The sequence below is a fragment of the Diorhabda carinulata genome, chromosome X (genome assembly GCF_026250575.1).
Source record: "Diorhabda carinulata isolate Delta chromosome X, icDioCari1.1, whole genome shotgun sequence".
NCBI classification, from domain to species: domain Eukaryota; kingdom Metazoa; phylum Arthropoda; class Insecta; order Coleoptera; family Chrysomelidae; genus Diorhabda; species Diorhabda carinulata.
The window spans coordinates 27,557,212-27,583,003 of NC_079472.1; positions in this window are offsets into that span (position 1 = coordinate 27,557,212).

Consider the following 25,792-nt stretch of genomic DNA (forward strand, 5'->3'; position numbering starts at 1 on the left):
TCAGTGGTCTGTTGCGTCGCAAAGAGAAGTGGATTCGAACGGAAAGTCTTGTTGTGTGTCTGGTGGAATTATGAAGGTTTGGTGTACTTTGAAATCATTCTAAATGGTCGAATTATTAATGCCAAAGTAAATAGTGGACAACTGATGCGAACGAATAAGGTTTTATCGCAGACATATTCGGGTTTAATGAACCGAAAATAGATTCTTTTGCAACAAAACAATTTTAAACCACATATAAAGATAGTTACGCGGAATAAGATCGGAGAACTTGGTGGTATTTAACTCCTACCATATATAGCATTTGGTCCAGACTTTGCACCGGGAAATTACTATTTATTTACATCCATTGCGAAACTCTTGCATTGAAAAACTTCCAAAGAAGTTTCTGAAAATGAAGCGTGATAATTTTCTACATATTGACATATTATAACGTTGTGTTCAAATCATAGAAGAAAATAGGAATAATAAGGCTTTCGTTCTCTTTGTTTATTAAATAAACTTAGTGAGTATTGGAAACCTACATTATTTATGAGACACTCTTTATATTTATCAACATAGACAATGAGAAGAATTGATTTTCATTCATGTTACCACATCTTCTTTATAAGATAATCTACTAAAACTCCTGATAATAATAACTATCCCCGTAAAACATATAAATATGAAGATTTAGTTTGTATTAGCACTATTTGATTTTTGGATGCTTTTATCATGTCAAATTTTTTGTCGACTAATAATTATTGATGTCAAATGTCGAGAAATTTTGATGATATACCAATTATTTCAGACTATAGTCTATTCATTTAGTGTGCGAAGAAATTTAATCGAGCAAATGCAATTAAAATAAGATCAAACTCCATAACCATCCCTAATTGTAAATTAAAATAATTCATGTTAAGTTCCGGCTCTCAATTAGGTATAGTATGATTATTGTTCATAATAGATACCGTAGTGTTCATAATATCTACATAAAATGTAAATTGTGAGGAATTAAGCAGTAGATATTATACAATAAATCTGCATTCTGTAAGGCGGCCCTTATACAATCAATTTTATTGCGCAATATTAGAAATTGTACAATATTATTAATCTTTTAGGGTTAATTTTGAAGACTGCACAATGATTGTAGAAAAGTTTAAGTGAGTTTAATTTTTATTGCACCATATTTTTCCATTACATTGTGTAAGGTCCGTAGGTATTGCGCTATATTTTTTAGTCTATGTTTTGTCTTGACTAGGATTACACGCGTGCGTGCATAATGGCAGAAAAAGAGAATGAAAAAGTTGAGAAAAGAGAGTTTATCGTCGAATGTATCCAATTGTATTGCCAAAAAAAGTGATGCTTACGAAACATTGTTGTCTAAATACAAAGAGATGTTTCCACGGGCGAGCAAGATGATGTGAAGAAAAAATTGAATTCTTTGAGTACTAACTATCGGAAGGAGCTTAGGAAACAATTTGCAGCAGTTCGTTTATTGTGCAATTTAATTGATTGTTTGTACAATGTTATTGTAGGATCTAAGGACCCTAATTGTCATTCCTAGAACACATCTGCAGTTATTTCTTAGTAATGTAAGTTTTCCAGAGCTTCTCTCTCTTAATGTTTGGCAATGCTTCGTCTCCATTAATTTCTATTGAGTGTTTCTCCACAGTATCTTTTATTGTAAAGAAATATACTTTTCTTAGGATGAAATGTTTCATAGTTTTGCGTTTATTTGATTCCTGTCCCCTGCGTTTCAAGAGCGCTACTGAAATTAATTTTTTGTTATCTATAAATGCTTTCTTATTCAACTTGTCATATTTGAATTGTTAGAAACCATAGCCTGAACAATGCTCCTATTCAAAAGCGTCGGGTACATTTTTACAAGTTTTTGAAAAGTGGTTAAGAACAACTTTGCTAAATTGTCGAAGCAAAAAGAATCATTCAGTTTTCATATGGACCGCGAATAGTATGAAACTTATTCACTTTTATTTAAAAGTCCAAATGAAGCCACAAGTTTTTCGACATCCAGCGCCTACAATTGTTGTGATATCTTTAGATAATTTGTTCCTCTGTATGGAGGTGATTAAAGTTTTTGAAAGGTGAACACTTCCAATTTATATGATTACAAGCCAAGAAGAAATAAAATAGTATATAACTGATGATAAATGTTTGACTCATATGACGCTCGCATTTCTGTCGCTTATTTTTCGTTTATTCCTGCCACAACTACAGTTTTATCAGATCAATGCTAAATTTAGACGGTAAATATCGAAATCTTTACGTTTTAAATTGACATCGCCAGAGTTAAAGTGTTCATTTAATCCCTATAGGTATGTGGCGACCACGCCATAAGCCCTACGAAATTCCAAGTAACCTTCTTAATGTCTTAATTAGCATACAATTGAACAAATGATACTTTTTTTGGGAAAAACCAATACCTTCTACCTGCTTATTTTTCATACTTACACAAACCCATGCGAGGCGTTTGGATTCGAGGAGAAAATCATTCTGTCTCGAGACAGTGAAGCGATCAGATCTCGAACTCCGCCTCAGCGAAACTGTGTCGTTTCCAGAGACTTATTTCGCGTTACATAGTAAAATCTTTCGTTGTATATATTTTTGTGCATATAGTTTTGTTAATGTATTACCTATATTAAGTTCAAATTATCAAACTTTGTTTATTGTGCTACCTCTCTACTACCCTCGACACCAAGACTATCGCTCATAGGTAAATTGGTCGCAAAATTTTATATCGGAACCAAAAAGAAAAATTAATTTATCATTGAAAAAAAAATTGTAAAATAGTACCTAAATAGTTGGATTAGGTTATTAGCGAGAAAATACAGATGATATTAAGGGTCATTCACCCAATTCTGTTGCAAGAAGCGCCTGTATGGGGAGGAGTGATTATATTCGAGACAGAGAAACAGGGAATGACAAGCTTGCGAAGGAAAATGTTGGGGCTAGTGCGTTTCTTATATATGCTGGTCGAGGAAAGAAAGGAATAAGTGCATCGAGCGCATGTGAGTAGACCGCACGGTGGTTCGAGCGCACATATTATATAAGAGGGTGCATCGAGAAGTACGTTTGTTTGCCCATACGTGAGACTCACTTTGGCAGAGCAAATTTTCTTGTGCGCTCGTTGAACGATCTTTCGGAATCGACATAGGTCGTGTGTGCTAGATACACGAAATGTTTTCTAAATGTGCCTGTGCGCTCGATGCACGTGTACTCCTCGCACACCACCGAAAGTTACTGATAGATGGTAAAGACACCTCCCCGTATTAAAAAAAAAACAATAAGAATGGAAATAATAAATAATTGATAGATAATGGGGCCTAGTAAGACATAAAAAACCCGATAGACGAAAATACTGATTCTATATTACTCAGATGCTTACAGGCCACGAGAGTTTTGGAGTGTATCTTAAACGTATAGAGTTTTATGTATTGTGGGTACGAAAGAGACAACGCAAAATACACTATATGAGATTCTAGAATGCAAAGACAAAACTAAGTGTACTGTGGAATGGATTGATGATTGAGCCGAACAACACAAATCCAAACTATGTTGTCCTACAAGGATGCATATGTATATATAAGCGATACGCTAGTAGAAATTATGAGAAGCAAATTGATGGCTGAGAAGAGAGAAAGAACGAGAACAGAGTGATTGTAGAAAAATAAATAGAAAAAATGTTTATGAAAAAATAATAATAAAAATAAACAAATAAAATAAAAAAAAATATATCCAGAAATAAGAAAGAAAAAATACGGTATATACAAATACAACAGAGAATAAGTCAGCAATCAGTAATTATTAAACCCATGGCGAATGAGGTATCGCATTCACAGCCATGAACCACATGTTAAAAGCGATTACAGGTGAGAGGGTTTTAGCTAGTAGGCGCTCAGACGGTGGCCTCAAAGAGGCGGAGTGACTCTTCAAACTCATCCAGAAGGGGACGCAACACCCATGGGGGAATTCACAGCTTCTGTAGGTTTTCATGAAGATTTCCCACCCCTCAAAGAAAAGGTTAGGTTATTGGTACTAACAGTATTAACTACTTAAACTTTGTATTTCCACATACGCTCCAATTTGACTTTATTTAAGTTTTCAAGGAAGACATATATTGTTCCGTACTTACAAATACGGGTAGATAGACAAGAAAACGAGTACAAAGAACTTAGATGTAATTAGTAATGATCCTCTTCGAAATACAGGTAAAAGGATAACCTAAGCGATCTATTTACATTTTTTTTCCATAACATACCTAGGTATACAAATGTTCATACTTTTGAGTTTGCGTTATCAACACACCTAGTTATAATTATGATATAAGAAGGGTTGTAGTAAAATTTTATTGTTTCACTCGAAATGTGACTTAAGTTACACGCAGAACTATTGTTTTAAATATTTAGTTTCTCGTGTTATTCTGTTTGTTCAATTAAAGAGATGTTTAACTTCCATAGTTGATTAAATTATACTTCATCCACTTGATTATCATGTACAAAGGAGTAATCTAACATTAATTTATGAAACATTTCATCTCGAAAGAGGTGGTAGAATCCGTTCGTAAATATAGAACATTATTCAACCCCAAAAGTTTCATAATTAAATTAGACTACCGTAATTCATTTATTAAACGCTTTGCAAGTACAAAATTGGACAAACGGTTGCAAGGAAAATACCAAACAAGAGATAAAAGTTGAATAATTTGATATCAAACAGTTAAATTTCTCATTTTAATATATTAAATAAACCGAATAATTATATTCAATCAACAATCAAATGAAATAATGGATAATTTTCCTTTTCAAAAACTATAACCCTGTACTTGAAGCTCTGTTAATAATTATTTATTTGATATTGGACTGTGAAATATTTTTTTGGGGTTAGGGTTTGATCCTATACCTCCCTTGAGTCACATCGTTTCATATTTGTTGCCGGGAATGAAACATACTAGCGTTTATTTTTCAATAAAATTCACTTTTTAATAAAATTTCCCCTTTTTAAACGGTCGCAATTGGAAAATAAAATAAATTGACAGTTTCATTTGTTTGTTATTTATGAAATTTTTCATAAATATTCAATAAGTTGATCTGTTATCGATAAATGTAATTAAAACATACTTTTTCAATTGAAATGAGCAAAGGAGATATGCCTGTTTACGTCACATAATTTAAAATAAGCATTATTTTCTTTCAAAACGTCAGTTAAATGGAAGTAAAGTATTCCACCTCAAAGTGAAATTATTCATAAATAAATAATATATATCATGAGTGAAATGTACACCAAGTATCAATGCTTAAAAGTATGGATTTGGGCAAAAACTTCAAAATTCATATAAAAAAAAAGCCGTGAGCAGCAGAGCTCCATCATGAAAGTCGAATTTTTCGTCGAATGAAGAATTTAACTAATACACAAACAAATCTTTGCATAAAATGAATTTCTTGGAAATGATATCAATTCTCAATCTTATTTATTTATATGGAAAATTTGCTATTCCTCAATAACTTTTCATTTCACAAGTTAACTCTCTCTCTCGAATGAAAATTCATAATTTCAATAGACCCGGTGGTCTCGAACCCTCTTGTTCAATTCCAATTGACAACAAAATAATTGTCATAATGACAAGAAATTTCGAAAATGGGAAGTAAAAAAAATCACCCTAGCAACGATCATACTCGTATTATTCATTAAATAGGAGGCGGTCCAGTTCAACAATTACAACGATCAAAATGATTTCGGGCGTTTTGTGTTAGAAGAACTGAAGAAGAAAACTTTGAACTTGAGAAAGACATCACCCCTACTTGCATGCGAAGTTCGAACCCTCTAGTTAAACTTTTTCTGGCCAAAAAATAAGAAAATATAACAAAAATAACCATAAAATGGAGAGGGGTAGAGATGGAAAGTTTCGACCTTAGACAGGAAATCATCTCGCAACTAATTGAACCTACATGTGAAATTTCATTTTTCAGTCGCTTTTCGTTTGACCTGCAGAGGTGAGCAAAGGTCAAAAACCACTTTTGTTGCACTGCGACCCCTCGAAATATTCATTTGTTTTCAACCAAACTCTAATAACATCAATCCGCCGCCAAAAAAGCCATGTATGCTAATTTTGAACCAAATCGGACCCATAGCAATTGCTCGAGAGACGAAAATAAGAATTGTAGCTTAAACAGACTATCCAGCCCTCTCTGGCCCACGACCATCAAACAAAAATCAAGTACAGCTTTCGTATTATCTGAAATTACATTCTCATCAATTTGCCGTATTGGCAGTGCCCGTCGTAATAAAACAACATGTGCGAGCACAGACGAGGGTATAAGCGAAAACCGAAAGTGAAGCTCGAGTAGGCGCGCAGGGTCCGTCTGACCGAAGTCCGATTGTCGACGAACGCACTACCCATTTGAAGCAACTATTTTTGAACATCAGCAAATTGGAATTTTATAGGTTCTTATCTAGGACATAATACCCAAATATAGTTGCCCATGCCCAGATAATAATTTTTGGCACAAGATATTTGTGCGAACAAACGTTTTCAATAATGAAAAAATTGTCTTCGTAATAGGCTTTCGGATGACCTCCTTTTTTCATTGTTAAAAATTCTAAATGCAGCCGGCTTATAATGGGTCATGCAGAAACAAAAACAGTTCCACATGTCACATGTTCCCACAAAGACCAAGGCTCCTCAACCTTTTACTTCGCAGCTAACTTGAGTTCAATTAATTGCAATTTAAAATGTTATTTTTTAATATTGCATAATAAATTAGTGTTTCGAAAAAATTATAATGTAATGCAACAACTTTGGCCGCCATATATTTCGTTAGCAAAAATTGTCACGCGAAGAAAAAAGTTTCCCCATCCCTGGTCTATAAAGTGCTGGTTCCATTATGATTTTCAAGTTGCTTGATTTAAACTGGTTTCCCTACATTATTTTTAGTGAATTATACGTTAATATTTTTCGAATGACCACTCTAGTTTCACAGCTAGAGACTGTTTTTATTTAATTCGAAGAAATGTCAGAGGTTTCCAGAAAACCATCTGATTAGGAATAAGATCCAGGTAATAGAAAGTAAACGTTTTCGGTTTTACTCTATACAGATAATGAACTGGACATATTTGATTGAAATGTCCAGTAGAATTTATAAAGTGAGGAACCTTATAATAATATTAAATAAAGATTATGTATGTACATATTATAGAGAAGAAAAAATTAACAATGATTTTTAAAACACCATAATAATATATGACCTATGAATTAATGTTGAATCTTACTTTGTCAATTGAAAAATAAAAAAGAAGAAATTACGAGAGTGTACTCTCAGTATATTACAAAAAAACGAACAACGTGAAAATTCAATTAAAAAAATGAGAATATCGTTATAAAAAATATATAAGGCGGAAAAAAGGTTGGAGTTAGTTATAGAAGGTAAATAGAAAATATTACTTAAGAAGTGACCAGAGTTATGGAAGATGAATAAAGAAAGCCTGAAAGTGTATATATAGTGACTTAAGGATTCTTAACGGTTGATAAAATAGAATAAAAAAAAATATTAACGAAGAAAATTTTTGAAGTATGCACAAGACTCAAATTACGAATCATCAAAGTTAAACAAATTTCAGAGTGTATAGTGAAAGAAATATTGTCAACCGTAATTAAAATCTTTATTATTGTAGATTGTCAAAATAGTTAAAATAGTGCAAATCGACATAAATAGTACATAATTTTTTCTTTAATTCACTTTTAGAAATTGTCGTTATTAAGTGTAAACCAATTTCTATAACCAATTGAATGATATTCTCCTACAGGTCAAAACTTATTGCTATGTTTCAACATCTGTCATTAATGAAAGATCACGAAAAACGACAATTTAGATTAATTTATTTGATATTTAATCTTGATCATTATTTCGAATCGAAGCAACTATTTAGGATAATCAAAATGTTATTGTAAGAACCCACGGAGAAAAAAATTTATCTAATGCTGCAAGTTGCAAATATCGCTACTTTGATCATAGAAAGTAGGTAAATATTTATAACACAGAAAAAATCAAAATTTTTGATCAATTCAGATATCATAAACACTTTCCATAAGCTTCATTATTTTATATTGTGAACGATAATTCGTCACGATATATTCTGAATCAATATATGCCTTCGTCGTCATCAAACAAAGCATGCTTGGAACTATCTCCCGATAAGTAGAAATAGAGAAATAGAACTAACACATCATTTGCCTATGACAAAGCAATAACGTAAACCACATAATCCTACCGTAGCAGCAGCATATGTATAACATCTTTACAAAATAAACGCATGGACGAAGAATCAAAATTAATCAACCACTCCAAACCACCTTCACAAAATGTAGAGGAGTTACACCAACACGGACAAATCCACAAACAGACATCATAAAGCAACTAGATATCCGTCAGTTAAGAATTAAATTAAACAAACACTACTGTTTACAAGGACGTAAATCCAAATTATCGTTTCAAAATAAAATCCTAGTTTACAAAGTCGTCTTCAAGCCAATATGGGATAAAGTTATAGGAGACTCCAGCCAAATCTCACGTTAAGTTTATAGAGAGGTTTAAGTTCAAAGTATCATGCAAAATAGTCGACATACCGTGGTTTATATCCAACAATGACATCATAAAAGATCTCCAAGTGTGTTCTATCAAAGAAGAAATAAGTACCTTCAGTGAACGGTACTTAAACAGACTTAACAACAATCCAAATGAGCTAGCAGTGACTCTACTTGACGACAGTGAACAATCGCAAAAAAAACAGGAGAAAGGGGCTCAGTCCGCGTCTGGTACCCTGTTTAAACCAAACCCAATACAGGCAGGTACATTTTACTCGTCCAATTTATAATGATTCTATTGCCTACGAATACCTTCTTGCATAATATCTATATATTTTCAAAAGTATTTAGGAAAATAATAAATTTATAAAATGAGGTATCTACGCCTATGGGAGATGAAACAAAATTGTCGAAAAGGGTTTTATAATCTGCAATTCATATTGGAAGAGCTATACTTGTATGAAATTTATTTAGGGACGCCCTTAACGTATGGAGAAGTGAAAATGAACACAATATATTTATCCATCTCCTTTGAAATACGTTAATTCCGAACATAATTATCAACTTAAAAATATATATTAATTCCGGAGACGTTAAACTTTAAATCGTATAAACAGAGTTCGACTTGCCCCTAGAGGCGTTCTGAAATATTAATCCACCCCTTTTTTAGGACGATCGTCATTTCCATTTTAATAATTAGTAGTCTATTTGGTCGCAGGAGACTGCTATGATGTTTCAGAAACGAACCTATGAAGTCAACTGTTTAAAGGTATCATTAAATATTGAGTCGACCCTTTTTAACTTCAATTAGACGAGTCTACAGAAACGGTATTGGTGATTTAGACCATTAATTATTCAAGAAGGGTTCAGACGACGTACAGAAAACAGTTACTGTTTTTAAATTTTCCAAGACAATAAAACTATTAATTGTATAAGATGGAAAGTTGAGAAAGGTTTGAATTTTTAATAGTTGTTGAGGAAATTCTTTTTGTGTCTTTCTCTTACTAATGGTAATATGGTAAGATATGCACAGGGTGATCATAATAACACACATGTTAGGCTAGATACAACAAAAAGAGCTAGACATGCAAAGACCCGAGGTAACGAAAAATATTAACTGTGAAATTTTTAAGCTTCAACCACGAATATAGAAGTTAAACAAATATTTTAGTCTCATGGTGTCCGATATATTTGATTTTATATCAATCTAAAAAATTTTTTAATTTTTATTCTACCTATATGGTAGATTATGTCAATATTTGTAGGTATAGAATTGATGTCCTTTTACCTCTTTTTACCATCTTATTTTTATACAATTTCAAATGCAGTTATTAGTTTCAAAGTTGTTATCTATAACTTCTAAATTATTTTCTATATAATACAATTTTTGTATGGAATTCTTTTCTGTCATATACAAGGGTAGGTTGAAAAGTTTCCAAGCTCGGCTTAATTGTGTCGGCACATATCGATATGAGGGAAGTATATTCTAACATATTTTAAGAGAATAGTTTCTGTATGACAATCGCACAGTGAATAAGTCGTTGCGAAAAAAAAATTGTGTACCGACCTGTCATTAAATATTTGTTTTTGAAAGGCAATACGCCTACGCAAATAAAAGAGGAGTTGAACACGGTATATGAAGACTCTTCACTATCATTTATCATCGTTAACTTTTGGGCAGCTGAATTCAAATGATTACGATTATTCGGAACAACGAAAAATTCCAACAACCAACATTATCATCAAAAAAGTTTACCAAGATTACAGAAATAGAAGAGGGTAAAGAACGCAAGCTATCTGCGCGTTGATTGCTGCATGTGTCACTTTATACAAAAAGGTTATTCGCATGAACAATTTTCAGGCCTTGTTGAAACGGTTTAAGCAAAATAAGTAAGATTTCTTGCCTAGATTTTGTATATAGATACTGTAGATGAATCTACGATAAGTGAACCTATTCGTAAAACTCTCCAGAGATTGCTATGGATGGAATTTTGACACTTCACTTCAAATTGGTGAACCACTCACTCTATTCGCCGTATCTGGTCATTAGGGACTTATTCCTGTTTTCTAGTCTGAAAGGATCAATTGCATAATGAAAATTTGCATCTAGGACTAGGACTATGCTGGAAAATTGAAATGAGTATGGAGAAAAAATATCTTGTTTCTTTGTTAGGCTGAAAACTTTATGTTTCATTTATGTAATTGGGTAAACGGTCGAATTAGCGTCGTTTTCACTATTTTTGAAATTATGTGTGGATGTGATTATGAGCTAATATGTTTCCTTTGTCCTTAGTGATCTTATTTTTTCAAACGTTTACATTCAAAATTTTTGTTTGTGGGCTTCATATTCTCCTCAAACTCAAGCCAGCTCACATTAGCTTGGTACAATTTATGCATTGATTCATAGATTACTACCAGCCAATTGCTTCACAAAAGTTCACAAACGATATCGCTTAGAATTCTGACAAAAACCAGAGGAAGATCCCAATTTATCTAATTCCATAATGTATTGGAAAGCATTGGAAAGTAATGAAGTTGATGAAGATAAAAAGTGAAAAAAATTGTGAAATTAGAAGTAAAACGATTAGCAGATAGGGTAATAATATAAATATCAATACATGTATATATAAATGAATAGAACACATTGCATCGAAGACAAACATATTCCGAAGAGATAATTGTCCTGTGAAGATAATCTATCAGTGAATTAATACTTCCAAACTCTTCAAATATTAACAAAAGCATTAGCTGTAGAAATTGTTGGAATTATTCTAATTATAACCATCAATTACTAGTCCGGTCAGTGTGTGTTGACTTATAAATATTCAAAAGATGATTATATTGACCACATCGGTACGGTTATTAACGGTCTCACTCAATTTTATGTATATCATTTCGCTGATTGTTCTTTTGTATATTCATGTTCTTTATCCAGAATTTTCACATCATTAAAATTAAAGTTGTGCCATCAGTGAAATGGTGTGTGTGGCGAGAGCTATTTTATCTTTTTTGTACTTATTTTGTTCTCGACAATCATATTCATGTTGGTATATTCTCGATTTTAAGTACTGTTTAGTCATTCATACCAATGTAACTCTTGTTGCAGTCTAAGCAATTCATTTTATAAATCACATAGAAATGCTGGAGTCTTTGATTTGTGTGAATAAGTTGCCAAATTTGTTTATTGGGTAGAATGCTAGTTCACAGTTATTTGACGAGTGCGTTTTGAAACAGTTTTTCCTACATTTATGATATAATTGTCTTGTCTATATTTGCTTCGTTACAATAAGAACAGTATTTGCTAACAAGAAAGATCGTCCTGCACATATTTCGAGTGCCTTCAACTAACCAATTTTATCTTTCGATTTGTTATGGTATATTTCATGAAAATAAAAAAGTCCAGATCTAAAATCATTGGCCATACGTTTTTGTGCACTTAAATAAAGAAAGGAATCTATCATAAGAATAAGAATAATGAATGAGATTATCAATAAAAAATGAGGCATGAGGTCATGAATTTGATATGAACCATAAAATTACTCTGCAAAAAGTTTAACCAACATTAGGATAATATATGTTCTATCTATTGAATAAATAATAGTGTTTACTTCAAGATGATTCAATTTCAAATTTCATTGAAAATAAAAAATTTTGTCATTTTGGAAATATTAAACTTTTGTGAAGAAAATTTTTTATTTCAATTTAGTGAAAAACGTTTCAAAAATTTCTGCATTATTAAAATAGTTCCAAGATTTTTCTCAATTCAGTTCAAATAAATAACAAGCTATTTAACTTATTCTGTCAATCTACAAAATATCATTGTCGGAAGTTTTACGACTTATTCGTAGTTTATCCAATAAAGAAATCTGTATTGTTTAGTATCCAGGGCTCATCCTTCTCCCCCTCCAAAGATTTTCTGGCAAAAGAAGGAAGTACAAGGACGAATAAAAGTTTAAGTGGGCATGGTCCGCACTAAACTTTGATATTGTTTTATTTGCTGCCCTCTCGCGGGTCAACCGTTAACTAAATTAGTTCTCTGGCCCTATTTGTATTCCAGAATTGCTTCTGTTTTGTTATTGCCACGGGAATTGACCATTTTCAGTAAGAAATTGCTCGTCAAACGTATTCGGGGGTGTTTCTTGAATACCCTGATATGCGAAAAATGCTATTTTTTCACAGATTTACTGCAATCAAAATAGGAATGAACATCATTTTACAGAGTCCTATTATATTGATTTTGATATTAGTCTTTTTATTTAATTATTATAATTTCAAGTAGACTAGGTACAAAACAATATAAGTTAATCAATGGAGATTCCGATTAATTCTTCTTAATTTCATTTTATGTTAATCAAGCATTTATACATAATGATTGCAACAACTGAAAAATAGATTTATAAGAAAAACGTAATAAGTATAAGGATAAAAAGTAACTTTGAAAGAAATTTTGAGACAGACTTGCGTGCGCATTTATTCCATAATATTTTCTAAGGTGACTCTATTTTTCATATCTTTATCATCTGGTCAAATACAATTTTCTCATTATTTTGAAAAGACTTAGCCCTTATCTTTATAGAATCCTAGGAAAACGATGTAAAATAATTTTGTTTCAATCAACGGCGTTGATTCGAAATTATGTACTGTACAAACTATGAAGTCGGAGTAAAAAATGTTACCCAAACATTAAGATAGAATGTCTGTACAGACTTTTCTTTACTTTTAGTTCGAAAATACAATTTAAATTTCATAGGTACCATAAATACGCAGACTTACACGCGGACATGCATAATACTCCGACTTTTGGATCGCACCGACATTTTTTTGTCTGTCTAGTTTGCACAGACAAAATTCTATAGAATTTTATTAATGTTTGTATCGTTTGGAAACACCATAACATGTCTGGATATACGAGTATAATATTCAACATTTATCAACCGCCATTCATAGGATTTACCGAAATTTTTCGGTAGGAAGTCTCTAGTTATTTTGAAATAAAATTGAGACTTCTAATTTAATGAATGTTGAAAAAAATATTAGGCGCATAGTCTTGTTCCAACCAGAGGCAGCTATTGTATAAGCGCTACAGTGCTGCAAAGCACTGAAAAACTAAGAAAAAATATTTGTTAATACTTTTCAGTCGCTTTGCACAATACTCTCTTTAGAATAATTAATTAAAATATGAAGGGATTTTGTGAATACTAAATATAGAAATAAAAACAAAAACGATAAGCCATTTGTAAATATATAAAAAAACTGGTGTAAGTAAGGAAATTTACTACTATATTTATACCACGTAATGATTGGATATGTGGTTGTAACTAAAGTTGTATTATATTGTTTTCCCTGTTGAATTTTTGGTGACGAGAATGCTTGGATGGAAACAATGGTCTATGATTCTATAGCAATTTAAAGATAAAAAACCACGGAAACTTCAAAAGCTATCTGTATAGTTACGTAGAATATGCATTAATAGGATCAAGTTATGATTTAAGTTGTCCATGATTTCATTAAATATTAAAACTTTGAGAATTTTCTTTAAAGACAATAGAAGTAATTAAAGTAGTTAAGTATAGTACCTCGTTAAATAATTCTTGTTGATACTTATTAAATTTTGCGACAACTCATCATTTCAGCACAGAAGCCGATGAAATCAATAGAAATTTGACAAAGAGGAAAAAACCTTCCATAATGTAAGCTTTCTTGGAAACATTGCATAACATCTAACAAAGTTTACCACGAACCGCCTCTCGTTCTGATATCGTCACTGTTCCAACCAATCTTCTAAAAGCGAAAAATTACAAACATTTGCTAATCTATAACAGATATATTAAATTGATGTACTTTTACAACAATCAATTTGAAATGAATCAATATCCCAAATCATTCACCCACCCAACTTTCTGTAATTAGATTTCTAATGGCTTTTGTTCTAACGATAAACACCCGCCTACATATCGATAAAATGTCAAGTCTCTAGATAATTGCGAAATCTTTTAAAATGACTGAGTGGATTGCGTTATTCTGCTCTTTTGAATAATAAATCGGCTCGAAATTAAATTGTAGTAAGTTTGTGAAGCAAATTAAAATATAAAAATGACTCTGGGGTCGATCTGAAGCGAAGCGTTGTATCTATTTTTTAAACAGAGCCGCATTTCGGTTGCACTTATTTCCTTCAATTCGAATAAAGGAGCATTCAAAGACAAGACTGTTATTTTCAATATAAATTGATTAGCAAAAATTTAAAGAATAAGTAAGTAAAGTAAGATCTAATTATGTATTTAAAATTTGTGATTCACATAATACACACATAATATACATTCATATGTTCAAAAACCACAAATGTTTCTTACTTTCTAAGAAAATATGTTACACTTTGTAGATGTGTTCAAAAATTCACATTTTTCGATTTTTTGTAGATTATTTGATTTGCCATAAAACACTTTATTCTTCGCATCTTTTCATATTTTTGTAATATTTTTTTGAATAAAGTTAAATTCCCAACTAGAGAGAGAAACGCTTTATTGTCAAAAAATTGTTACAATTTGTAGACAAAAGCTTGTAAAAACTAAAAAACAAACATAAAAATAACTATATAAAGATACAAATAAAATAAATAATCTTAATATACAGAAGAAAACTACAATGAGTAACAAAATTATAGGTAATAGTAATAAGTAATAATTAGTACATAAGTCCACAGCAAAATTAAACCATTATGCAGCATGCCCGGAATTAAATACATATTATTATTAGAATAGAAGTCGTTTACAGAGTTAAAGGCACTTTCCAGTAAATATGCCCTCAAATTATTGCGGAATACGGGAAAAAATTATATCGATTCAATTTCAATTGGCAAATGATTGTGCATTTTTTTCCATTGTAAAATATTGAACCGTTTAATAATTCTGAACATGCTATAGGTAGGTAAAGGACGTGTTCCGCGTTCCTAAGTGGATAGCCGTGCAACGATCTTTCTGAAATTGTAGAAGCGTGCTTACGGATTGAGCAAACACCTTCAAAGATAAATAAGAAAGGAAGATTCATAATTTTTAATGTTTTAAAGAAGTCCCTGCAGTGAACCCTGCTGTTTAGTCCGAGTAAATATCTACACCGTCCAAAAAATGCAAGGCTGTATAGTTGTTTATTCTGTCTTTTATCAAAGTTTCGGTTTCTATATCGGCACAGCTTAAGCTGTACGGCCTCCAGATGTTATATGAAAAGAAGAATTTCACTGGTCTAAATTAACGAACACGCATTTTCAAATAAAAGATGGCATAGAAAAATGGTTCATTCAAATAACTATTATATTGGAAATTATAAAACCTTACCTCAGGTTTTTTTTAATATCAAGTAGTTATTTTGGAAAAGTATACCCAAATACCATAAATGCATTCAATCAATGAACTCTTACAGTGAAAAATCATCACTAAAAACGTCTAGACAACTGATGTTTTAAATAGTGAAGTGGGACTCTAGGGAAAATTAAAAAAGTTATAAATCATTATAAAACTTCATGGGCAGCTCATAGAATGATAAGAGATAATGACAAAGCAAGATAAGTATATTGAACATTCCTTTAAACATTATGAGAGATGAGAAATGCTCTTTTCGAGTTTAGTAAAGTCTTCATCTACATCTAGTAAAGTCCTCGATCAAATCGAAATTTACGATGTTCCTTCTTATTCTTCTTCTTCATCGTACGTTAGGACTTAGTCCTGTGTTTGCATCAATGGTTGCCTAGCTGCAGCTGGGATGGTGAAGACCAGCTTTCATAACATCTTATAGGTGGTCGTCTTGGTGGTTGGGATGTATTCGATTCTATCCACGTGGTCTCTTCATTCCCTTCGCCGATTTCTCGTTCATCTCACTACATCCTGTATGTCACTTATCTCCCTTTTTTAATAATTTTTGTTGTGGTCAAATGATGTGTGTTCCGTTATTGATCTCAGCGTTCGCATTTCAGTAGTTTTTAAAAGCCACTTTGTTATGGTGCTCTCTGCTCTGGTCTCTATCGCGTATGTCATTACTGATCTCACACAGGACTTGTAAGTGCTAACTTTGCTCCTGGTAGTCATATATGACGCCGTTGTTGTTTGAGCTTTCACTTCATTCTTTAAATTTCTATTACTTGTTATGTTCGCTCCTAGATATTTGAATGACATCACCCTGATCATATATTGCGAGTTTCTCGGTTATCTGGATACTGTTTAAGACTTAGTTCTCTTCAGGGATATTTACATGCTAAAAGCTTTCGCTATTTGTTCAAACCTATAGAGTAGCCTTTGTAAGTTATCTTCGCGTTCTGCATAACATACTATTTTTATTTCTTTGTTTCCCATCCGATATCCTTTTCCAGCTTGTTTTGTAATACGATGTTCCTTCTTTATTTCAACTGATTAATGTGAATTTTAATCTTCTTTTTCTAATGTATGATGGATTTCACTAGCATTTTCACCTGCTGAAGTAAATACGCTTATGACATTATTTAACTTAATACATTAACTGTCTGTCAGATTGTGATTTTCATTCTATAGTATTATGTGACATTGTATTGTCCTCTTCATTTTATCCAGAAAAAGATTTCATATTTTTATGTTAAGTCGAATATTTTAAGAAGGAATAATTCCCTTTCTCATTTTGCAATGATGAAAAATGGTAATTGCAAACTAACAAACGATTCAAGTTGAGAAATAGCTAATAATGTTGTGTTACCAAGAAGAAATGTAATTACCGTCTGAGATTTGAGATTACATTGTACTGTACATTGTTTTCTGTTTTCTAGACTTCACTCACACTAACTCTAAATGGTAGAGATGATTTTGCCAATACAAGAACTATTCTATACTAAACTATCTATACTAAACACACGACATCACTACTAGACGGTTCCTTTTCTCTAAACTCAAGAGAGAAACTTTCTTATCCCCCATTTTGGCTAGTAGCGGTGGTAAAATCTTCCAGAATATTACCTCGTGTTTCTCTACAATTCCCTTATCGCCATTAGGTGAAACCTGCTTCTGAATTTCACCTCGTCCTTCGTCGGTTTTTTGCAGTTTTCCTGTAACCTGGTGAACTTGTTCACTAGTCAAATAACCGACCTCTTCAAAGAGCTGTTTCATTTATGGAGTCATCTATATTTCAATCGATACCACACCATCCTCGTATCACATTCCCTGCTCTGTAGGGGAAATATTCCCCATATCAGGGTCATCCAATGAAACTGCTCGCTTAATAATGTCCCCAAAGAGAGGATGCATGTACATGGAGTTTTTAAACAAATTCTAATTCAATAGTAGTTGGAAAATACAGTTTTAATTAGAGCTAACATGTATGTATTTTATTAATGTGTCTCTCAAATGCTTATATTATCAGATTAGAAAGCATTTGTTCGTATATTTATAATAATTTATTATAAAAACAATTTAATTTTTCAAAGTAAATTTTGTATAGTTCTAAGATTTGTATATAAATTCTCACATTCTTAAATCATTAATAAATGAAATAACATAATTAAATAAATTTCTCATCAAATCCGGTTCTGTTTATCTAATTCCCCATGGCATGGCAGTCCAATTCCGATTTTGTATTCCAAAAGAGTATTGTGTAGTCGTTCTCTTGTTTTATTCCTGTCTGTTTGTACATGTGGTTGGTCTACGAGTCATAGCTCACTGGATCCTTGTTCGTTCCCATCCGTCTCTCTCTCACTCACTATTCGCCCTTATCTCTACCTCGATCTGATTGTTAGTCTTTCGTCTTTGTCGACGTCACATCAATTTTTCAAAGATGGCGCGGAAACAAATGAGCAGCGCGGTAAATTGGAGTAAGAAATAGCGGTTAGCTTTTGTTTTATGCGATGCCAACTGCCGCGCTATTGTTATGTTTAAGGGTTTTTATAAATCTTTGAAAGGCACTGAATTGTTCCGAGATGTTCACTTTTCTGTCTGCTTTTTATTACTCTGTGTGGAATTACTTTCAAGCTACTATCAGTCAATGACGTACTTAAGGAAATATAAAACTAGTTTACTCCTCATATACTGCTACAATCTTGGGGGAAACATAAATTTGGTTATCACAGATTTTCAATTGGCCTCTCCTGGTATAGGAGATTCAAAAATGATAATCAAAAACTTTAATATTCATTCATTTCAGCTCAATTCCTACTATGGTAAAACGAATAATATATATGGGGTTACTTGCGTCGTTGCTTACGTAGGACAAACATCCCGATATTCACGAACTAGATGAAAAAAGAATCAATAAGATAAAAGTTTTGTTTGGACTATTTCTAAAAAGTCTCTTTTCTATCGTATTCAATTGTGATTCCAAAATTTTCCTGTTTTATTACTGTTCATATATTTATCTTTTATCTATTTATTTATACAATTTAATTATCTATCAAAAACAATATAATAGCACACAATACAGTTGCAACTACCTCAACACTTTTATGAAACGATGTCGACCACTGTTTCTGGAGAAGTAAGACAAAATCAATTTCGGGTAGTCACGGCTGATTAGTTGGAAACACACAGTTAAGACAATGAAGAAACTGAATAGGTCCTCATTTTTCTCAAAGTTTAGTGTGTAAAGGAGTTGATCTTTAAATGATCCAAACGCGATCAGTCTTCAGTTTTGTTCTTTATCTATCTAAACAGAAACACAAGCAATAGTAACTGAATGTGTTTTTTTCTTGCCTATTATAAGCATGATTTTTTGCCTTATTGATTCAACCCTTCAAGAGCAGTAGTTATACTAGTACTTTGATAAGTAGACATATAGTAAAAAATATTCACATGGTTTCTGCTTAACGCTGACACGAAGCTCTTACTTTTTAGAAGCTTCTAGATTACATTGGAAGAAATCTATGGAAACATATATTGACCACAGAATATTGGAAAAGTTAAAAAAAAAGTATAAATTGACGAAATGGGATCTGTGCTCAATGCGTCGTACAAAGTCAAACACATTAAAAAGATTGGTGAATTATTGCGTGTCAATAGTTGTTTCAACATCCACGACCCTACGAGTGTATGACTGAAGAAAAATATTCGATTTGTATAACCGAGTCCTGAATCTTTTACCAATACTGTGTACCAAATTCTTCTGGCTCATCTGTTGAAAACTTTGTTGTAAAATATACCATCACTATGTTATAATATCGACCATACCTTGCCCTTTATTTTTTTTATTTCCTAAGATCAAACAGCTCACAAAAAAGACATCTTTTATTGTTAGGAACAATTAAAGGAAAGGTGTAAAGATCATCAAGGGAAGTGTGATTATAAAGCTTCTGATGCATTTTCTGACTAATTAAAAGTGTTATGACTTTAGTCCGTTCACACCTCGTAACTTTTTAACTACCTATCGTTCATTATACTCTTGAAATAATTATGTTTATTTTCTTAAAAATATATGACGTACGCCCTTGCTTCCAATAATTCTTCTCCTTGGCACACAGAAGTCGCTTTATGATCTCCAGTTGTTACGACTTGCCTCTTACAAATTACGAATGACAGATAGGTACGTAAACATGCAGTTTCAATCTTATATTGTACCTCTAATCGTAATTTATGACTAACAGTAGCTACATTTTATCCGAAGGAATGTATCTAGGACTAGGAAGGACTGTTTTTGATTTACGGATATGTATTACTTTTCAAAAAGACAATATTCAAAGTATATCGGGATTTCCAAAATAGTTAGATGTTGTTGAATATATAGCTAAATTAAATTTGAATTCTGTAATTAATTGCTAAATATCTGCTAACAAATTAAAAGTTGAGATTTCACGTTTTTTCCTAATACACTTTACAAATTGGTGATGTGGTACGTCACTTTTCGAAATGTATTGGTTTATACATGTTTATATAAATTTTTCAAGAGCAGCTATGAGTAAATAATTAAATTATATATTATTCTTTATTTATAGACTAAAATATAGTGAATTATGCGAATTATGTTGGGTGTTGAGTTTGGAAGCAGTATCTCTTGGCAAAATCATGTGGCCGATTTAGCCAAGGCAGCTTCACAAAAACTTAGAGCCTTCTTTAAAACCATAAAGCTATACACTTCGCAACAACTTGCTCCTTCAAGCTGTCCAACAAACTCCCGCTGAGAGCAGTTTTTGGCAAGACCTACTCGACAGGCAGACGTTGCTCATGAACACCGAATTTGTATACAGATGCCTAGAACTTCAATTTATTGGGATTCATTTCTTTGAAGAAGTCAAAGCCTGTGGAATCAGCTACTAAGGCACATATTTCCCGAACACTACAGCCTACAGAAGTTCAAAATCAATATCCAGAGGCACCAATCGAATTACTCCAGTGTAAAAATGTTTAACTTCTTGTGTTTGCTTTTTACATAAAAAAGATACTTATTATTAATTATGTAGTGAACAAACCGCCATAGAAAATATCCACGAGCTTAAATTAATTATAGAAATATTAATATTTTCTTTAATGCTAAACACGAATTTTATCATCCAGTATTTGGACCGCAAAATTAAGGCCTAATGACAAGTTCGCTTTACGTCCCTGGTATGTGGGAAAAAGTGGCCTATTCTCTCCCTGGAAGAACTTTCTTTTGCTCCCGGTATCGTAGCAATGACATGTTTCCTCTCAATGACAGTTTACTTCACACGACATATAGTATTTATTATCTCTTGAAGATACAGAATTGAAATTAAAAAAATCAATTTAGACGATTCTAGTGATAGTGAACTAGAATTCGTCAAGGACGAACTTTTCATCCCGGCGAGAAAAAATAGTACAGGTACTAGGGAGAAAAGTAGGACAGTCTCGTCCACGATTTTTGTCACCCGAACTGAAAGGCAATGTATGCCTTTTAATAGAATTTTTTTTTTAGGTACTAGTTCAAAATGTGGGATGGCTCTAGGTGCCAAATATCTTATATTTCAAACACACCCAGGTAAAAGTATCTCACACGGTGAATAGATTTATTAAAAAAGACAATAATGTATTATGAGTTTGTGAAGGATTCATTAGGTTGATGAATATAATCCGTGAATTAATTCAATTTTTTTTCTTCTTTGCACTACTAGTTATGTATGAAAAAAGCAGTTGCTGGGGAGTAGCGCAACATATTGGTTTCGACGACGCAATAGAATATTTTGTTGACAACAAAAGTAATAGACCTCGACAATCAATTCACTTTTCTAACTTGACTCATAAATACTATTCCATAGGAAATTTCAAAAGTCCTCAGTAGCCATTCAATTATGATCCTCATAATAATTAATTACTTGCAGAATAGAATATTCATTCCTTATTTACAACCGAAATCTTGAGAGAAATATCAATTTATATATTACTGTGGTTTCTCCTGAAAGAGAGATGAACAGCAGTTTTAATCCATAAGTAAACATGTACGATCGTATCATATGTATGTAGGTGCAAATTTTTTTCACTATAATAGTGTCTCATTTGTAGAAGCATTAATGTCTAAGCGTTTTATTAGCAATTTGGTTAGTTTAGATCTAGGTACAGGTGGTACAATATCCAAATCTCAAAAATTGATTATCTTTTGGTTTATACAAACTACACGATGGATCATCTGCTAAAACTTTTGCTAGAGATGCCCCAGTCATAGTAGGTAAAAATGAACAATATATAATGTTTTCTTAGAATATGCCCACAAAGGAGTTACTGGACAGAAGAAAATTTATTGGCAGCCATCCTGGCAGTCGAGAAAAGCAAGCTGAAACAAGTTTAGCAGCTCGTACTTATGGAAAACCATTAAGGACTCTTCGCAAAAGATTTGAGTTCAAAAGGAGCTAGTAGACTATATAGAGAAATGTTAAAGCTGTGGATTTGCACTTCGTCATTTGAATCTATGACAGATGGCCTACAGATTTGGAAATGCTGTACAGATTTCGCATAAATTTAAAGATAAAGATACTGGAGAAGAGTGATTACGATCTTTCCTTAGGAGAAATTCGCCATAGAGAGATGACTTACATTTTAAATTTGAAATAAAATAAATACACCATATTCAATTTAAAAAAGTTGAGTGCCTCATATACGTAATTAAATAAACAGGCATAGAACGCTAACAGACAAATAAAAAAAATTTAAAATAACAAATATTATTTTTTTCTTTAATTTCTTTGATCACCATATTCATTTTAGGTGTTTCCGTAGCAAGATTATCAGGAATGCGTCAATTTTTCCGGTTTTTGGGGTAGCGTTTTAAAAAAAGGAAGAAGTAAATAATGATTTTGTATTAAAACATATAGGCCATAACTACCACCACATAAGGAGTATCTTACCCAACCCTTGCTTCCTCTAGGGTTGGGTAAGATACAAAATACAAAATTGAAGATTTTGTATTTTCGATTCGCTTTTATTTCTTCCAGTTTGTATTCATATCACATGGTTTGATATACCCATACCCATGTCTTTGTTTTGTTTAATTTAGCAAGTGATTGTTAGGGGCATCTCTACGAACTTTCCCTTGAACAGAATTTTTATGTGACTCTATAGAATATAGTCTAGAGAATTTATGTTGTGTGATCGCCATGGTCATTATATAACAAACACGCCTACCAACTCAAATATCGAATCTCAGAGATATTTGTCTGTTACACAATTGTGGATCTTCTAATATAACAAGAAATATATTTTTTTTAATCCATTGGTTATTCAGGAAGATCTTTCCTGAGTTTTCTTGAAATTTCCTTTAATATAATAAAAACCAACAAAAAAGCGAATTATCAATCCGTTACTTTCAGATATGATAATTATATGTTATGATTCCCGTTATACATGTTCGCAAAGCTGAAACATGTCATAGAAATAATTTTCTACTTGTTTTAATGGAGTTATTAAATAGATAAACATTGTGATCGATGATAAGCTGGAAAATAAATTAATTTTGAAGTCACGCGATCCACGAGGAAATAAAAACATGTTTATTTTTTTTTTTAGTTGAGTTATTTAACAATGAGAAGACAATAAAATTAGTAACAAATAGTATTCGAATGTATGAGTGAGGACACTTTTACTCCCAATGTCAGGAATTTTTTTTTTCTGGTTTTCTTTCAGAACATGGCCCACAACCTACTAAGCTTTTTTGTTATCCCTCCTTAAGTTTCATTTATATGTGAAGGGGTAATTCATCAATAAGTGTTAATATTTTTCGAAAGAAAAACCTGAAACTATCTCTCTATGCTCTGAGATACAGGGTGTTTCATGTATAATAATAAAACATAATTTGCCTTTTAAGATTTAAAATCATGATTAAACTTTGACATGTCACGTATACGAAAGGATACAAATTAGGTTGAAATCTTTTTATGTATATACTTTTTTGTAAATCATCCTATATATGTTCATCAACTAATGAATCTATCAAATTTGTTTCTCCTATCATCGTTAGATAATACTTCCACTTCTCGTTCTCATAGCTTTGATATCGTTCTCCATATAAGGTCAGTCAGTTGTTTTTCAATTCGAAGACTTGTAATATCCAACTCCCATTTTATCCAAATTAAATTATATAAATCAATTAGCATTGAGAGGAGAATATGAAAAACAAGAAAATGTTGACGTAGAGACAAATAAATTACAACGAAAAATATTAGAATTGAAGTGAAAAAAGACTCTCAGGATTTGATTATTGGTAAACAAGGAATCACTATCAACAGACAAACGTAACGAGTAATTGAAAAGAAGATGGCGGAACTATAGAAAATAGAGAAAGGACTCAAATTGACCATAGAAAAAATAAAATATTGAAAAAACAAGACGTACATGGTTGAATGATAAGTTTAGGAATAAGAGAATTCGATAACGTTGAAAAGCTCATATACAGCGTGTCTACTTAAGTTGGGACCATATGGAAAACTTTTTTATTAGTGGTTTTATGAAACAATGTTATTCTTGATAAAAAGCTCTGCATGATCCAAAAGTTGAAATGCAACAATCAGATATCAATTTTTTAGAGCAGTATAAGATATTTGTCAAAAAATTGAATTTCGTGCAAGAGTATTTTTTACAATGCAGAAAAATGTTATGAAGTGAAGTTGTTTTGAATTAAAAGTTGTAAAGTTGCAATCACAGCCATTTATTATGAAAATTCAAGTTTTGTGACTATTTACTAATCATTTAACGCCGTCTGAGATACCCTGACATGAAGTATGTGACAGTGAATGTCAGAATAAATAAGAATAAACGCCGAAAACGGGTTGCGAATGAAGACACTGAATTTGAAGTGATACTTTCTGTCGTAGAAGACCTAAAATGTCATCAAGAAAAAGGGCCTCTGCAATCCAAACTACTTCAGTAAGTAAAGATACAGTAGCAAATATTTTGAAAGGTAATAAATATCGAGCATATAAAACTGATCCAAGGAAAGTTGAAAGACCCGTTTTTTACAAGAACTATAATATTTTCCGATGTGGCAACATTTTCTTCAAACGGAACCGTCTCATCACAAAATTGTCGCTGGTGGTCTAACAGTAATCCAAACTTTGTAATAAAAACTCGGAACCAATTTTTATTTTAAAAGGAACGTATGGTGTGGTGTGTACAAAAATAAATTAGCTGGACCTTTTTTTTCGACATTCTTTAAATACCGCACTATACTTACAATTATTAGAAAATCAAGCAAGTGATTTTCGCACGACCTTCCGTTAAAAGAATGTATGACAATTTGGCTCTAACAAGACAATGCTTCAATCCATAGTACATTAAATGTTAGAGTAATCCTTGAAAATATGTTTAATGAGAAGGTAATTCAGATAATTTTTGGCCTCCTAGCTCTGCTCATTTGACTCCCCTTGACTTTGTTATGGGGTTACGTAAAACAGCGGGTTTATCACTGGGGACAATTTGATGATGTAGACCATTTGGAGAGTATTATTTCTGAAAATGCCAAAAATTTACTCCAAATATGATATGGAAAGTAATACAAGAGTTTGACAAAAAAAACAATTGAATGTTTACAAAGAGAAGGTGGATATGTCGAAGCTGTAGGACATTGAATTGAAATTTAATTATGTTTGTTTCTGTTTAATAAATATTCTTTGTATGGATTTTTCTACAATAAATAATTATTATGATTCATTACGTAAGTAAATTGCAAGATTGTCCAAAAATAGTAATAAATAGAAAGGTTATCTTATTTTCAACAGGTAAGAGGGATAAGTTGTATCCAGCCAGAATATTTAATATGACATATTTTGTCAACGAATGT